Here is a 12,835-nt window from a genome sequence, read left to right on the forward strand (position 1 = left end):
TTCAGCTCAAAAACAAAAATACATGCAATGATGATTTTGACCACTTATATATACTGCGTTTGTGACAGTTAACGTTACTTACGGCCATACCACCCTGAAAACGCCTGATCTCATTTGATCTCAGAAGTTAAGCAGTGTCGTACCTGGTTAGTACTTGGATGGGAGACCGCCTGTAAATACTAGATGCTGTAAGCCTTTCATTTTCATCAGGAGACATGGTAACATTTACATCATCAAAATACATGCAATGATGATTTTGACCACTTATATATACTGCGTTTGTGACAGTCACTATTGCTTACGGCCATAACATCCTGAACACGCCTGATCTCGTCTGATCTCGGAGCTAAACAGTGTAGGGCCTGGTTAGTACTTGGATGGGAGGAGCCCCCTGGGAATACCGGGTGCTGTAAGCTTTTCATTCTCATCAGGAGACATGGTACATTACTTTCATCAAAATACATGCAATGATGATTTTGACCATTTATATACTGCGTTTGTGACAGTTAACGTTGCTTACGGCCATACCACCTGAAAACGCCTGATGTCATTTGATCTCCGAAGTTAAGCAGTGTCGGGCCTGGTTAGTACTTGGATGGGAGACCGCCTGAAAATACTAGATGCTGTAAGCCTTTCATTTTAAATCAGGAGGCATGGTAACATTTACTCATCAAAATACATGCAATGATGATTTTGACCACTTATATATACTGCTTTAGTAACATTTGACATTGCTTACGGCCATCCCAACCTGAGCACGCCCGATCTCGTCTGATTTCGGAAGCTAAGCACGGTCGGGCCTGGTTAGTACTTGGATGGGAGACTGCTGGGAATACCAGGTGCTGTAAGCTTTTCTTTTTCATCAGGAGACATGGTAACATTTACATCATAAAAATACATGCATGATGATTTTGATCATTATATATACTGCGTTTGTGACATTTAAACGTTGCATACGGCCATACCACCCTGAACACGCCTGATCTCGTCTGATCTCGGAAGCTAAGCAGTGTAGGGCCTGGTTAGTACTTGGATGGGAGACCGCCTGGGAAATACCAGGTGCTGTAAGCTTTTCATTTTCATCAGGGGACATGGTAACATTTACATCATCAAAATACATGCAATGATCCTTTTGATCACTTATTTATACTGCTTTAGTGAATTTGACGTTCCTTACGGCCATACCAACCTGAACAACCCCGATCTCGTTGATCTCGGAAGCTCGCATGGTCGGGCCTGGTAGTACTTGGATGGGGGGGACCGCCTGGGAATACCAGGTGCTGTAAGCTTTTCATTTTGATCAGGAGACATGGTAACATTTACATCATCAAAATACATGCAATGATGATTTTGACCACTTATTTTATATGCGTTTGTGACAGTTAACGTTGCTCACGGCCATTACCACACTGAACACGCTGATCTCGTTTGATCTCGGAAAGTTAAGCGTGTCGGGTTGGTTAGTACTTGGATGGGCGACCGCCAGGGAATACTAGTGCTGTAAGCCTTTCATTCTTATCAGGAAAACATGGTAACATTTACATCATCAAAATACATGCAATGATGATTTTGACCAAATTTATATTACTGCGTTTGTGACAGTCACCATTGCTTACGGCCTACCAGCCGATCTCGTCTGATCTCGGAAGCTAGCATTGTAGGGCCTGGTTAGTACTTGGATGGGAGCCCGCCTGGGAATTACCAGGCGCTGTAAGCTTTTCATTCTCATCAGGGGGAATGGAAAACATTACGTCATCAAAATACATGCAATGATAATTTTGACCACTTATATATAGTGCTTTAGTGACATTTGACATTGCTTACGGCCATACCAACCTGAACAAGCCCGATCTCGTCTGATCTCGGAAGCTAAGGGCGTGGTTAGTACTTGGATGGGAGACCGCCTGGGAATACCAAGTGCTGTAAGCTTTTCATTTTTATCAGGAGACAGGGTTTAACTTTTACATCATCAAAATACATGCAATGAACTTTTTTGAGCACTTTATATTTTCTGCTTTAGTGACATTTGACATTGCTTACGGCCATACCAACCTGAACACGCCCGATCTCGTTGATCTCGGAAGCTTAGCACGGTCGGGCCTGGTTAGTACTTGGGATCGGAGACCGCCTGGGAATACTAGGTGCTGTAAGCCTTTCATTTTCATCGGAGACATGGATAACATTTCATCATCAAAATACATGAAATGATGATTTTGACCACTTATATAAACTGCGTTTGTGACAGTTACCATTGCTTACGGCCATACCACCCTGAACACGCCTGATTTCATCGATCTCCGAAGCTTTGGGCCTGGTTAGTATTTTGGATGGGAGCCCGCCTGGGAATACTAGGTGCTGTAACCCTTTTCATTTTCATCAGGAGACAAGGGTGACATTTACATCATCAAATACATGAAATGATGATTTTGACCACTTATATATATTGGTTTGTGACAGTCACCATTGCTTATGGCCTACCACCCAGAACACGCCTGATCTCGTCTGATCTCGGAAGCAAAGCGTGTAGGGCCGGGTTTAGTACTTGGCTTGGAGACCGCCTGGGAATACCGGGTGCTGTAAGTTTTTCATTTTCATCAGGAGACAGGGGTAACATTTACATCATAAAAATACATGCAATGATCATTTTTACCACTTATATATACTGCTTTAGTTACATTTGACGTTGATTACGGCCTTTACCACACTGAACACCCCTGATCTTGTCTGATCTGGGAAAGCTATGCACGGTCGGGCCTGATTAGTACTTGGATGGGAGACCGCCGGAAATCCCAGGTGCTGTAAGCTTTTCATTTTCATCAGGAGACATGGTAACATTTACATCATCAAAAACATGCAATGATGATTTGACCACTTATATATACTGCGTTTGTGACAGTTACCTTTTGCTTCGGCCATACCACCCTGAACACGGCTCATCTCATCTGATCTCGGAAGCTTTGGGCCTGGTTAGTACTTGGATGGGAGACCGCCTGGGAATTTACTAGGTGCTGTAAGCCTTTCATTTTCATCAGGGACATGGTAACATTTACTTCATCAAAATACATGCAATGATCATTTGACCACTTTTATTTACTGCGTTTTTGACAGTCACCATTGCTTACGGCCATACCAACCTGAACACGCCTGATCTCGTTATTCGGAAGCTATGCAGAGTCGGGCCTGGTTAGTACTTGGATGGGAGACCTTGGGAATTCCAGGTGCTGTAAGCTTTTCATTTTCATCAGGAGACATGGTAACTTTACATCAACAAAATACATGCAATGATGAGTTTGCCCACTTATATTTTATGCGTTTGTGACAGTTAACGTTTCTTACGGCCATACCCCCCTGAACACGTCTGATCTCGGAAGCTATGCAGAGTCGGGCCTGGTTCGTATTGGATGGGGGACCGCCTGGGAATACCAGGTGCTGTAAAAATTTTATTTTGATCACGAGACCATGGTAACATTTTACATCATCAAAAATACATGCAATGATCTTTTTGGGAGCACTTATATATATGCTTTAGTGACATTTGACATTGTTTTCGGCCATACAAACCTGAACACGCCCGATCTTATCTAATCTCGGAATCCAGCAGTGTCGGGCCTGGTTAGTACTTGGCTTGGAGACCGCCTGGGAATACCAGGTGCTGTAAGCTTTTCATTTTCATCAGGAGACATGGTAACATTTACATCATCAAAATACATGCAATGATTTTTTTACCACTTATATATACTGCTTTGTTACATTTACGTTGCTTACGGCCATACCACCGGGAACACGCCTGATTTTTGTCTGATCTCGGAAGCTTAGCAGGGGTCGGGCCTGGTTAGTACTTGGATGGGAGACGCCTGGAATACCAGGTGCTGTAAGCTTTTCATTTTCATCAGGAGACATGTAACATTTACATCATCAAAATACATGCAATGATCATTTTGACACTTTTTATATTGCGTTTGTGACAGTTAAGTTGGCTAACCGGCCAATACCACTAAAACACCCGGGGCCGGGATCTTCCGGGGAATCTCTGTCCTTATCTCGGAAGGATTTAAGCATATGGCCCCTGGCCTGGGTTGGGGGGGTGATGTAGGGGGTTGTATTGGATGGGAGCCCGCCTGGGAATCCCAGGTGCTGTAACCCTTTTCATTCTCATCAGGAGACATGGTAACATTTAATCATCAAAATAATGCAATGATGATTTTGACCACTTATATATACTGCTTTAGGACATTTGACATTGCTTACGGCCATACCAACCTGAACACGCCTGATTCGGAAGCTAAGCACGGTGGGGCCCTGGTTAGTACTTGGATGGGAGACCCCCTGGGAATACTAGGTGCTGTAAGCCTTTATTTTCATCAGGGAGACATGGTAAAATTTACATCACCAAAATACATGCAATGATGATTTTGACCACTTATATATACTGCGTTTGTGACTGTTACCGTTGCTTACGGCCATACCACCCTGAACACGCCTGATCTCGGAAACTAAGCAGTGTCGGGCCCGGTTAGTACTTGGATGGGAGACAGCCTGGGAATACTACGTGCTGTAAGCCTTTCATTCTTATCAGGAGACATGGTAACATTTACATCATCAAAATACATGCAATGATGATTTTGACCACTTATATATACTGCGTTTGTGACAGTTACCATTGCTTACGGCCATACCACCCTGAACACGCCTGATCTCATCTGATCTCGGAAGTTTAAGGGTCTGGTTAGTACTTGGATGGGAGACCGCCTGGGAATACCAAGTGCTGTAGCTTTTCATTTCTCATCAGGAGACATGGTAACATTTACATCATCAAAATACATGCAATGATGATTTTGACCACTTATATATACTGCTTTAGGACATTTGACATTGCTTACGGCCATACCAACCAAACACGCCCGATCTCGTCTGATCTCGAAAGTTTAAGCACGGTCGGCCCCTGGTTAGTACTTGGATGGGAGACCGCCTGGGAATGCTAGGTGCTGTAACCCTTTCATTTTCATCAGGAGACATGGTAAATTTACATCATCAAAATACATGAAATGATCATTTTGACCACTTATAATATCCTGCGTTTGTGACAGTTACCATTGCTTACGGCCAGACCACCTGACCAAGCCTGATCTCATCTGATCTCGGAAGCTTTGGGCCTGGTTAGTACTTGGATGGGAGGACCGCCTGGGAATACTAGGTCCTGTAAGCCTTTCATTTTCATCAGGAGACATGGTAACATTTACTTCATCAAAATACATGCAATGATCTTTTTTGACCACTTATATTACTGCTTTAGTGACATTTGATGTGGCTTACGGTCATACCAACCTGAACAAGCCCGATCTCGTCTGATCTCGGAAGCTAAGCCGGTCGGGTCTGCTTAGTACTTGGTGGGAGAACCGCCTGGGAATACTAGGTGCTGAAAGCTTTTCATTTTCATCAGGGGGACATGGTAACATTTAAAATCATCAAAATACATGCAATGATCATTTTGACCACTTATATTTTACTGCATTTGTGACAGGTTAACGTTGTAACGGCCAAAACCACCCTGAACACGCCTGATCTCGTTTGATCTCGGAAGCAAGCAGTGTCGGGTCTGGTTAGTACTCGGTTGGGAGACCGCCTGGGAATACCATGTCCCTGTAAGCTTTTCATTTCATAAGGGACATGGTAACATTTACATCATCAAAATACATGCAATGATGATTTTGACAACTAATATATACTGCGTTTGTGACAGTTAACGTTGCTTACAGCCATCCCAAACCTGAACACGCCCCGATCGTGGGGAGTGGTGATTGCGAGTGGCGGGGGAATTTCGAATTTGCACAGCGACTGCCTGACTTCTCTGTGATATTTTTGTTCTTTGTTTGAAATCAGAAGAATAGTTGTTTTATTTGATCTTTTGTGCTTATTCACCCCCGTAATTTCCCCGACGGGCTTCGTGCTGTTCGGGGGATTGTTTTTTTTTCCCCCTTTAAACTAATTATGATGAATCAAGGGGAGGAAATACAATGAACCCTCAGATGCAAGGAATGGCTGTAAATACGAAAAAGTTTGAGAGGGAGCTGACGGTGGAGGTGGAGGTGGAAGATACGAAATCAATCGCGGTAATGGACCTGCTGAAAGGTGTAAAGAAGGAGTGTGGGGAAATTTTAGGTTGTAGAATGAAGACGGACAAGAAATTCGAAATCAGGGATGAAGGATGGTGCCGGGAAGGCAAAGTTGATTGATGGTATAAGAATAATGGGAGTGCCAGTGGATCGGACGTGACATAATGAACAGCGACATGGTCGTCTCTTTCCTAAAACTTACCCGTGTATCTGGAGGACAGCACGATCATGGAAAGCTTAATGAATGGGGGGTCCGGCCACTGTCGGCAATTAAACGCCGTGTGGGGCCCGGCGGGCACAGACTTGCCGACGGCACGAGATTTTTAAAGGTCCGATTCAACGAGCAAGTCAGATCGCTGCCATACTCCACTAAATTTGAAACTATTTAGGGGCGTGGAGTATTTCCGTGTGATCCACGATAGACAAATCCAAGTGTGCAGAAAAAAGCATCAAGCCGGGACACAATCTTCAGAGAATGCCGGAGTTCAAGTGTTTCAGGTGCGGAGAGAGTGGCCAATACGCACGGGAGTGCGCCGGGGAGGAGAAGGACGGAGGAGGAGATGGGTGAGGGGAAGTGGAGGAAGAGAACGGACGCAACAAACCACGACGGCGAAGGAGGCCCAAGGTCAAACAGAGGTCCTAGCAAGGGTGAGGAGGACATGGGGATCGAGGAAGAGGAGGATCCGAAAACTGGTGGAAAGATGTCGGTGGAGGGAGAACACCAGTGAAGCGGACAACAAGAACGCAAATGGAGAGGGTGGAGAGAAACCGAACCCTGCTGCCCAAACAAGGAAAGGAGAATGAAGGGAAAAGGACGAGGACGATTAAATGGACATGAAAGAGAGGAAGGAAAAGGACAACCAGACTTGACAAAGATCCTTCAAAGATTCTCAGCAAAGCGGAAGGCGGAGAAAGGGCAAAGAAGAGAGGAGCGAAAAGGACCGAAATCCGGTATGTGATTGTATAGTTTTGGTTTAAATGTTTACTTTTTGGTTTCTATTTATATTCAGTTTTGCTCTCATGGCCACAATAACCTCTATTAACGCAAATGGGCTAAGAAATAAGAGAAAAATAAAGAGCTATTATTTGCATACCGCAGCGATATTATATGTATTCAAGAAACTATTGGGACGAGGGACATAGTTAAAGAAATGAGAGAGGAATGGAGGGGAGCTATATAAATTTTAATAATGGGGCTAGAAACGCAAGGGGGGGGAGCAATAATGATTAAAAAGGACGTTGTCGAAGGGCATTAAAAAAGGTATATAGAGATGGCAGGGAGAATTTTGGTGATAGAATTTAAATATAGGAAATAGAATTCAGATTAATAAATATATACGTTCCAAATATAGAAAAAGATAAGTGTTGCATTATTAGAGAACTTAAAAATATAATCGCAGGGAAGTGTATTATAGTTGGGGACTTCAAATATAAAATGTAGTCGTCTAGATGTAGGTAAGGGAGTTGAATTTAGATGGGAAAGATCGAGAAACATGCTGTCCGAGCTTATGAAAGAAAAGGGGCTTATAGATGCATGGAGAGAAGAGAACTCAGAGAAGAGAGAATACACAAGGAGGCAGATGAGAGATGGGGTTCTAAAACAAAGTTTGAATAGATTTGGTGTTGGTGCAAAGTAGCATTATTGGGTACATCGACAAAATAAGGCATCAAAGAAATAGCTTCAGTGACATGATGGGGTCATGTTTCGAATTAAGGTGGAGAAAGAAGAGATAGGAGGAGGGATGTGGATATTTTAAAAGCAGGATTAATTGAAGAAGAGGGTACAAGATTTCAGATTATGGATTTGCTAGACCGAGAGAATAGGAGAAGAGGAGTGTATTTAAAAAAAATGAAGGCTAGACGGGCAGCATTTGGGGAACGATGGGAGGGAAGATAAAAACTTTAATTAAACAAATTAGTATTAGATATAGTAAGAAAAGAAAAGGGAAAATGATGAAGGAGGAAAAGGCTCTGAAAAAAAAATTGAGGGCAGAGTTAAGTAGAGCAGACAATGAGGGGGTTATATATAAACAATTATTTGGAGGCAAAGATGAAGTTAGAGAGGTTTGAGACGGAGAAATGTAGAGGAGCGATTCTGAGAAGTAAAGCAAAATATGCATTAGAAGGTGAAAGGTGCACAGGATATTTTTTTGGGGGGTTTGAGAAAAAAAAACAGAATAGAACATAATAAAAAGGGAAAATTTAAAGACAAAAACGGAGAGAAGATAGTAGATTATGTGGAGATTCTGGAAAGGGTACAAGAATTTTATGGGGATCTCTATAAGAAAGGGAACATAGATCAAGGAAGGGATAGATGAAGTGATGGAAAGTGTAGAAAGGGGAAAATGAGTGAAGAGGATAGGGAATGGTGTGATAGAGACATAAATGAGAAAGGGGGTGATAGAGGCCATAGGAGGATTGAAAAGTGGAAAGAGTCCAGGAAGTGATGGGATAGGGATCGAATGGTACAAAGCGTACAAAAATGAGGTAGCGCAAATTCTGGTAGATGTATTCAAGGGGATGGAAAGAACAGGGCAAGTGCAGAAAAGGATGGGGGAGGGTGTTAATAGCAATAATATAAAAAAGAAAGGAAGTAAGTTAGATTTGGAAAACTACAGGCCAATTAGTTTGCTAAATACGATTATAAGATATAACTAAAGTCTTTGGGAAATAGGATGAAGGGAGTGATAGGGAACATAGTACAGAACACGCAGAGTTACAGCATACCCGGAAGAGACATTTGCAGACACAATAGCCACAATCAGAGATTCAATAGAACACATGAAAGAGGATGGAAAAGGGGGAGTAGTGCTGGGAATAGATTGGAATAAGGCCCTTTTATAGAGTAGACCACAGGGTTTTCCCGTTTAGAGTACTGGAGAAAGTTGGGTTCGGGGAGAGGATGGTTGGGATGGGTAAAGAGGCTGTATGACAGTGCCAAGAGCCGAGTGAAGGTAAACGGTTTTTCTTGACAAACCTTTTCGATGTGGAGAGATCAGTGAGACAGGGATGTCCCCTGTCAGCACTACTGTATGCAATAGTTGTTGGCCCCTGGCGATGCTGATCAAAACTGACCAGGAGGTGAAAGGTGTTCGTTGCCCTATGGGGGACCTGTGTCATCAATCAATATGCAGACGACACAACTATTACGGTCAGGGACAACAAACAGTGTGAAAAGGGTGCTACAGATAATAGAAAAATATGGACGGGCATCAGGAGCCATAATCAACAAAACTAAATCAGAGATCTGTTCTTGGAGATTTTAGAGAGGATTTGAAATGGGCTTAAAGGTGGAGGAGAAATACATGAAGGTGTTGGGAGTGTGTCTGGGGGTGGCAAGCAAAGAGGCTAGAGATGAGACATGGACTGGAGTGATTAATAAGATAAAACAGTATGTACACTATGGAGGGGGAGAAAACTTAAACTGAAAGGAAAGTGATTGGTGGTGAATAATTTGTTATTCTCAGTTTGTGTATAGTGATGAGAGTGTTAGCATGCCAGAGTGGGTTATGAATGTGTTAAACAAAAATAAATTTTTGACTTTTTTATGGGAGGGGAAAGGGGTGAAAATTGCACAAAAAAACTTTGATAGGGAAGAAGAGAGAGGGTGGTGAAGCTCATTGATTTGGAAATGAAAAGAACGGCAATAAGAGTAAGAACGATCCAAAAATACATGGAGCGTGGATTGAACTATGGATGGAAGGAGTTTTTAAGGAAATATGTGGATGAAGTGGGTGGGATAGGTGACTATGGTTTGTTTATGGGTTTCAAACAATCAATGACAGTTAAAATCCAGAGTTTTACAGGGAGGTGTTTGAAGCGTGGAGAAAATTTCTACCCAAAAGTAGAATATGAGTGTGATGGATTGCAAATGTTTGTTAACCTACCCTTGTTTCTCAATGAGAAATTTAAATATAATAATAAAAGTCTGTATGAGCCACAATTCAGGGTGGCAAATATTAAACAAGTCAAGGATATTATTTATGAGGTCATCCCGGGGTTTTTGAGATTGAATTGTATCGATGATTCTGTGAATGATTTAGATGGTATGGAAAGCAAAGAAAAAGTCAGCCGAATATATGAGCGGGTTAAAAGTAGGGATACCTCTGGAATGGACAAACATTATTAAAAGAGACTGTGTTTATTAAGCAAGCAAGCGTACACCCAAGATGTATGTGATTGAAAAGAGAAGAAATGCCTCTTTGAAAATGTGAAGTTGAAAAAGGTATAGAATGGTTAATAGCTGATGTGATAAAAGAGCCAGCAGCAGAGAAATGTTTGGGCTGGCGTGTTCAATGATTTGGATGTTAAGAAGATATGGTTGAATGGGAACATAAAATTTTAACAGTATAGAGTGTGAAAATAACGATTTCCTTATAAAACATAACAGAATATATACGAATGTGGTGTTTCATTTAAAAAAAATAATGCTGTAAGTGCAATGTGTGATGTATGTAAAAGTGGCCATGAGAGTTTTTTGCACTTTTTTTTAGTTGTTTTGAGTTAGGGTTTATTCTTTGATTTCCTGAAAAAAATTTTGAGGAACTGGCGACTTGGATCAGAGCTGAAGGAGGGGTGGAGGAAGCTCTTTCTGTTTTGGGTTTTCTTGAAAGAAAAAGACTGTGAATTTTGGTTAATTAACTACACTTTGAGCCATGCCAGATTGGCGGTTGTATATAGAAGGAATTATGCTCATTTTGAAGGGAGAAATGTACAAATTAAAGATTTGTTTAAGACAATAATGAAAAGAGATTTTTGAAATGAACTGCAGTATGGGGGAGAGGAGGTGAGAGAATTTTTCATGAGTGGGAATAAGTTTATTTGTGATGGCGAAAAGGGGGAGTTTTATTGAAATTTGGGGAGAGTTGGATTTGTACTTTTTATTTAGTTTGATTGTTTGATTTTTCTTTTGATACATTCATTGAGAACTATTTATAGGTTTTGTTTCTTTTCTGATCTATGTGCAAAAGTTGACGTGACGTGTAAATTTGTGATTGAAGACTAATAAAAAGAAAAAAAAAAAAAGAACACGCCTGATCTCGTCTGATCTCGGAAGCTAAGCAGGGTGGGGCCTGGTTAGTACTTGAATGGGTGGCTGCCCGGGAATACCAGGTCCTGTAAGCCTTTCATTTTCATCAGGGGACACAGGAACATTTCCATCATCATAATACATGCAATATTGATTTTGACCACTTAAATGTCCCGCTTTGTGACTGACACCATACCACCTCATAAGACGCCCGTGTTTGCTTGTCTCGCTTGCTTTCAGTTTGAAAGTGTAACAGAATCTACCGGACCCCACCCAGGTTTGTATTTAAAAAAAACTTTCAATAAGATCAAAGGCAAAAATTCTATGCCATCATGATCAAAGGAAAACATTTCATGACATCATCATCAAAGGAAGACATCCCCTGACGTCATCGCCCTGTTTCATCCATCGTTTCTTTTGTATGTGCGTGGGGCATGCACGGAAACTACGTATGGATGTAACGTTATCCATGTGCGCGATGTAGTCGCACGTTTCCCTTTTTACGTGCGCGGAAAACAAACACACAAGAATTAGACCAACATGCTCCATAACTGTGTGTAAAGGTTTGTTTAAGCCTCATCCACATTGTATTTTCAATATGTTTGTGTCACGTGTAGTTTAATCATGTGCGGCTGATTCTTTATGTATTTCCTTCTGAGGTACATAGTGGTTAGTTGGAACCCCATTAACAGCGCTACTTGTGGCTTTACTACACAATGATGTAAGTATTATGTAAATTATTTCTTTTTTGCGTTTCTTTCGGGCAATACAGCAAACCCAACGTCTGAGGTGGTAGCTGACGTGTGCTGTCGAGATTTGTCATTAGAAATTTTTGACAAGTGGTTTCCTAACATTGCTTGTATTTTGCATCAATTTGCTGTTGTCCACAATTTGAACTGCGCCGAAATAAAACGAGGCCAGTGGAGATAACGTGGTCGTTAGCATTCGGTGGAGTGGGGAGCTAACTACGGGGCTAAGTTAACGTGCTAACGGCCAATTTCAATGTGTCAGAATGTGTCTGTATGTATGTTAGTATTTTATTTTTATTTAACCTTTTTTTACCTAGGCAAGCAATTAAGAACAGTTTTTACTGGCTGTAGTTGTGTTGTCATTTTTATTGCTGTAAGTTTTCTGTTTGTCTTGGAACAGGCTAACCGGTTTAGCACGTTGTGATGCTGCCAACTGGTACAGCGTTAAATAGTTGTACAACTACAACTATAGTCGAAGAGCCACCCTTCTTATTTAAGTGTTTATGCTCTAATGCTGGACTTTTTATGAGACATGTATAAAAGGGTGATCTATGGAAATAAAAAAGACCCCAGTTAGTTGTCATTAGATGTACTGAATCACTTGAATCTTGAATTAGAGATAAGGCAGGACTATTTTACGTTATTCCCCGTGGAGAAATGACGGTTTTACAGACAATGCAAAATGATAAAACAAACCAAAACCAAAGGAGAGAAACTATATAAAAGTAAATATGTTAAAGGTACAAAAATAATTACATCTACTACTATTTATTACTAATACTGATACAGTTGGTAGAAGAGTGGTAGTGGTGATTTTGGTTGCTCATGCCAAAATCTGACGACATATATTATCATATCAATAGTACCATCGGACGGCAGTGTTATAGATCTCACTATGTGACACTCAAGATTGAAAGGTGTTAATGAAATCTTTGATCGAGGAA

At 41.5% G+C, this 12,835-nt stretch overlaps 1 non-coding gene and 10 pseudogenes across 1 annotated transcript; all 11 read left to right on the forward strand.

Moving 5' to 3' along the window:
• The first annotated feature begins 76 nt into the window (after positions 1-76).
• On the forward strand, positions 77-195 carry LOC125001965 (annotated as a pseudogene).
• A 101-nt stretch (positions 196-296) lies between these two features.
• Positions 297-416, forward strand: LOC125002507 (annotated as a pseudogene).
• Positions 417-514: 98 nt separating this feature from the next.
• On the forward strand, positions 515-632 carry LOC125002367 (annotated as a pseudogene).
• A 101-nt stretch (positions 633-733) lies between these two features.
• On the forward strand, positions 734-851 carry LOC125001993 (annotated as a pseudogene).
• Positions 852-951: 100 nt separating this feature from the next.
• Positions 952-1,071, forward strand: LOC125003036. The gene has a single exon (XR_007111905.1). It is a non-coding gene; the product is annotated as a 5S ribosomal RNA (ribosomal RNA).
• A 747-nt stretch (positions 1,072-1,818) lies between these two features.
• Positions 1,819-1,929, forward strand: LOC125002716 (annotated as a pseudogene).
• A 105-nt stretch (positions 1,930-2,034) lies between these two features.
• On the forward strand, positions 2,035-2,153 carry LOC125002533 (annotated as a pseudogene).
• Positions 2,154-3,116: 963 nt separating this feature from the next.
• LOC125002959 lies at positions 3,117-3,230 on the forward strand (annotated as a pseudogene).
• Positions 3,231-4,242: 1,012 nt separating this feature from the next.
• LOC125002760 lies at positions 4,243-4,351 on the forward strand (annotated as a pseudogene).
• A 101-nt stretch (positions 4,352-4,452) lies between these two features.
• On the forward strand, positions 4,453-4,561 carry LOC125002953 (annotated as a pseudogene).
• Positions 4,562-5,307: 746 nt separating this feature from the next.
• Positions 5,308-5,425, forward strand: LOC125002869 (annotated as a pseudogene).
• Positions 5,426-12,835: the final 7,410 nt, after the last annotated feature.

Source organism: Mugil cephalus, chromosome 23 (genome assembly GCF_022458985.1).
Source record: "Mugil cephalus isolate CIBA_MC_2020 chromosome 23, CIBA_Mcephalus_1.1, whole genome shotgun sequence".
NCBI lineage: Eukaryota > Metazoa > Chordata > Actinopteri > Mugiliformes > Mugilidae > Mugil > Mugil cephalus.